This window comes from Schistocerca americana, unplaced genomic scaffold (genome assembly GCF_021461395.2).
Source record: "Schistocerca americana isolate TAMUIC-IGC-003095 unplaced genomic scaffold, iqSchAmer2.1 HiC_scaffold_571, whole genome shotgun sequence".
Classification (NCBI taxonomy): domain Eukaryota; kingdom Metazoa; phylum Arthropoda; class Insecta; order Orthoptera; family Acrididae; genus Schistocerca; species Schistocerca americana.
The window spans coordinates 32,501-37,500 of NW_025726315.1; the positions used below are offsets into that span (position 1 = coordinate 32,501).

The 5,000-nt window shown below is 51.4% G+C and overlaps 1 non-coding gene across 1 annotated transcript in view; it reads left to right on the forward strand.

The window, feature by feature from the left end:
* The first annotated feature begins 4,723 nt into the window (after positions 1-4,723).
* Positions 4,724-5,000, forward strand: part of LOC124587062 — a 1,910-nt gene continuing 1,633 nt past the window's right edge. Inside the window, exon 1 of the ribosomal RNA XR_006975235.1 lies at positions 4,724-5,000. This exon is cut by the window's right edge and continues 1,633 nt beyond it. This is a non-coding gene — a ribosomal RNA (small subunit ribosomal RNA).

The window sequence follows — 5,000 nt, forward strand, 5'->3', positions numbered from 1 at the left end:
AATCAGATGATGCCGCAGTCATTTACTTACGATAATCACAATCAACAAACCGGCCCCCCCCCCCCCCCAAAACACCTTTCCTTACAACAATGTGTACCTTAACCTAACCCGTATTGTGCCTTAACCTAACCCGTATTGTGCCTTAACCTAACCCGTATTGTGCCTTAACCTAACCCGTATTGTGCCTTAACCTAACCCGTATTGTGCCTTAACCTAACCCGTATTGTGCCTTAACCTAACCCACGTTGTGCCTTAACCTAACCCACGTTGTGCCTTAACCTAACCCACGTTGTGCCTTAACCTAACCCACGTTGTGCCTTAACCTAACCCACGTTGTGCCTTAACCTAACCCACGTTGTGCCTTAACCTAACCCACGTTGTGCCTTAACCTAACCCGTATTGTGCCTTAACCTAACCCGTATTGTGCCTTAACCTAACCCGTATTGTGCCTTAACCTAACCCGTATTGTGCCTTAACCTAACCCGTATTGTGCCTTAACCTAACCCGTATTGTGCCTTAACCTAACCCGTATTGTGCCTTAACCTAACCCGTATTGTGCCTTAACCTAACCCGTATTGTGCCTTAACCTAACCCGTATTGTGCCTTAACCTAACCCGTATTGTGCCTTAACCTAACCCACGTTGTGCCTTAACCTAACCCACGTTGTGCCTTAACCTAACCCACGTTGTGCCTTAACCTAACCCACGTTGTGCCTTAACCTAACCCACGTTGTGCCTTAACCTAACCCACGTTGTGCCTTAACCTAACCCACGTTGTGCCTTAACCTAACCCACGTTGTGCCTTAACCTAACCCACGTTGTGCCTTAACCTAACCCATATTGTGCCTTAACCTAACCCATATTGTGCCTTAACCTAACCCATATTGTGCCTTAACCTAACCCATATTGTGCCTTAACCTAACCCATATTGTGCCTTAACCTAACCCATATTGTGCCTTAACCTAACCCATATTGTGCCTTAACCTAACCCATATTGTGCCTTAACCTAACCCATATTGTGCCTTAACCTAACCCATATTGTGCCTTAACCTAACCCGTATTGTGCCTTAACCTAACCCGTATTGTGCCTTAACCTAACCCGTATTGTGCCTTAACCTAACCCGTATTGTGCCTTAACCTAACCCGTATTGTGCCTTAACCTAACCCGTATTGTGCCTTAACCTAACCCGTATTGTACCTTAACCTAACCCGTATTGTGCCTTAACCTAACCCGTATTGTGCCTTAACCTAACCCGTATTGTGCCTTAACCTAACCCGTATTGTGCCTTAACCTAACCCGTATTGTGCCTTAACCTAACCCGTATTGTGCCTTAACCTAACCCGTATTGTGCCTTAACCTAACCCGTATTGTGCCTTAACCTAACCCGTATTGTGCCTTAACCTAACCCGTATTGTGCCTTAACCTAACCCGTATTGTGCCTTAACCTAACCCGTATTGTGCCTTAACCTAACCCGTATTGTGCCTTAACCTAACCCACGTTGTGCCTTAACCTAACCCACGTTGTGCCTTAACCTAACCCACGTTGTGCCTTAACCTAACCCACGTTGTGCCTTAACCTAACCCACGTTGTGCCTTAACCTAACCCACGTTGTGCCTTAACCTAACCCACGTTGTGCCTTAACCTAACCCACGTTGTGCCTTAACCTAACCCACGTTGTGCCTTAACCTAACCCATATTGTGCCTTAACCTAACCCATATTGTGCCTTAACCTAACCCATATTGTGCCTTAACCTAACCCATATTGTGCCTTAACCTAACCCATATTGTGCCTTAACCTAACCCATATTGTGCCTTAACCTAACCCATATTGTGCCTTAACCTAACCCATATTGTGCCTTAACCTAACCCATATTGTGCCTTAACCTAACCCATATTGTGCCTTAACCTAACCCATATTGTGCCTTAACCTAACCCATATTGTGCCTTAACCTAACCCATATTGTGCCTTAACCTAACCCATATTGTGCCTTAACCTAACCCATATTGTGCCTTAACCTAACCCATATTGTGCCTTAACCTAACCCATATTGTGCCTTAACCTAACCCATATTGTGCCTTAACCTAACCCATATTGTGCCTTAACCTAACCCATATTGTGCCTTAACCTAACCCATATTGTGCCTTAACCTAACCCATATTGTGCCTTAACCTAACCCATATTGTGCCTTAACCTAACCCATATTGTGCCTTAACCTAACCCATATTGTGCCTTAACCTAACCCATATTGTGCCTTAACCTAACCCATATTGTGCCTTAACCTAACCCATATTGTGCCTTAACCTAACCTATATTGCGCCTTAACCTAACCCATGTTGCGCCTTAACCTAACCTATGTTGCGCCTTAACCTAACCTATGTTGCGCCTTAACCTAACCTACGTTGCGCCTTAACCTAACCTATATTGCGCCTTAACCTAACCTATATTGCGCCTTAACCTAACCTATATTGCGCCTTAACCTAACCTATATTGCGCCTTAACCTAACCTATATTGCGCCTTAACCTAACCTACGTTGCGCCTTAACCTAACCCACGTTGCGCCTTAACCTAACCCACGTTGCGCCTTAACCCAACCCACGTTGCGCCTTAACCCAACCCACGTTGCGCCTTAACCCAACCCACGTTGGGCCTTAACCCAACCCACGTTGCGCCTTAACCCAACCCACGTTGGGCCTTAACCCAACACACGTTGGGCCTTAACCCAACACACGTTGGGCCTTAACCCAACACACGTTGGGCCTTAACCCAACACACGTTGGGCCTTAACCCAACACACGTTGGGCCTTAACCCAACACACGTTGGGCCTTAACCCAACACACGTTGGGCCTTAACCCAACACACGTTGGGCCTTAACCCAACACACGTTGGGCCTTAACCCAACACACGTTGGGCCTTAACCCAACACACGTTGGGCCTTAACCCAACACACGTTGGGCCTTAACCCAACACACGTTGGGCCTTAACCCAACACACGTTGGGCCTTAACCCAACACACGTTGGGCCTTAACCCGCTCTGTAATTGTCATACGACGCGTTAAATTAGTGTAGTGTTGCCTAACTGCAACCCCCGCAATATAGTTTGCTACTCGCACTGCCTGGTCCCCAGTGTATCGCTTCATGTTAAACACCTTGCAGCGATACACTGTAATGTGGATGGCAGCAGGACGTACATGCTCAATGCCCTTCGCAGTTGTTCGTTGGCATTCGCATGGCGAAGCACTTAGCCTACGCTGTGGTACGGCCTGTGTCAACTGTCCGCTGATGTTGTACGTCCAAATCACACACTGTACTGCACATTGGTCCTCATGTACTGAATGATACATCGTGGTACATGTGACCGTACAACGACTGCGCCAACAACGGCGAACCATGCGGTCCAACTGTTGTGCACTCAGCTATGTGTCGTCTCCCTATAAGAGCCGGATTGCAGTGTGGTATGCCCTGGATGGCGATCAGCATGAGCCGTCTGTTGATGTAGTGGCGCGTGTTGTCAGACGTAGTCGTCTCTTCTCACACACCGTGACAGCATGGTGCACTGCGTTCCACATCTGCGACATGCGACAGAGGCCGGTTGACAGTCGTTCGCGCAATGGACATCGCATACGTACGGGGGCCACCTTCCACGTGTTCGCGAAGCGTGCACATGTTGTTGCGTGTATGTGGGCAGACATAGTGTGTCGTGACACCTGACACAGGCATGCAACAATCGTTGAATTTGCAAATGGCGATGGACGTCTACGTTTGCTGGTGACGTTACGCAAATGAACAACTGGTAAACCGTTGTGGTGCGGTTGTTCTCGCTAGAGGTGAATCAGTGATGGCGACGATCGGTTGAGCTACCAACCGGTTGTTTCAGCGATACCCACCATGCCCACGAACGTGAATGGCATGTGGGTGTGAAGCGATACGCGGCGGTGGCTGGGTGGGACCGTCCCCGGCCGGTGAGGGGGGGCCTCCCGGCGTGCTGGCCGCGCGGTGCGTGGGCGCACGCGCTACAGCCGGCTGGTGGGGGCGGCCAGTGGCAGGCGCGCCGGCCGACGGAGGCGGCAGGCGGCGCAGCTGCGCGCCGGCGCACCCTGCACGCGGCGCCGTGCGGCCAAAGTAGGTCCTCGCGGGCCCGGTGCGAAGCGCGGTGGACATCTGCAGTGTGCTGGTCCGATTGAGGACTGTGTGCGCTGAGGATGCGCCGCCGCCCGGCGCTCGGCGCCGCGACGCCGTCTGCTGCTCGGTCGCCTCTGCGGTTCTCGCAGGTGGTTTGTATCGCAGCTGTGCGGACGTGTTGGCGCGTGCGCTGTGCTGGGAGAGTTCGCTTCGGCACCCAAGTGGGGCTTTTGTCCTTCTGTGGCGCTGGCGTTGGAGCTGCCGGCCACCGTAGGTGGCGCGTGTTGTCTCCCGCCGGCAATGCCACGACAGCACGCTCCCGGGCCTCTGTCGGCAGCGGCAAGCTCAGTTGGGAGCACGGGTGGTCGCACCTAAAGCGTCTACTCGCCAAACTCCGGGCGATTGCGCCTCTCTCGAACCCGACCAAGTACTTAGGACGGCGCTGCGCGCCGCCGGGACCTGAGAGGGTTTCGAGGTGTATCGTGCAGGGGAGCTCAGCCTCCTCCTGTTTGCAGAATAATTGAGCGGACGCTTGCGTGTTCGCGCGGGCCCCCGGGACACACTCCCGGGCGGCCGGCTGCTCAGCTCTAGTTGACGCAGCTCCCTGGTTGATCCTGCCAGTAGTCATATGCTTGTCTCAAAGATTAAGCCATGCATGTCTCAGTACAAGCCGCATTAAGGTGAAACCGCGAATGGCTCATTAAATCAGTTATGGTTCCTTAGATCGTACCCACGTTACTTGGATAACTGTGGTAATTCTAGAGCTAATACATGCAAACAGAGTCCCGACCAGAGATGGAAGGGACGCTTTTATTAGATCAAAACCAATCGGTCGGCTCGTCCGGTCCGTTTGCCTTGGTGACTCTGAATAACTTTGG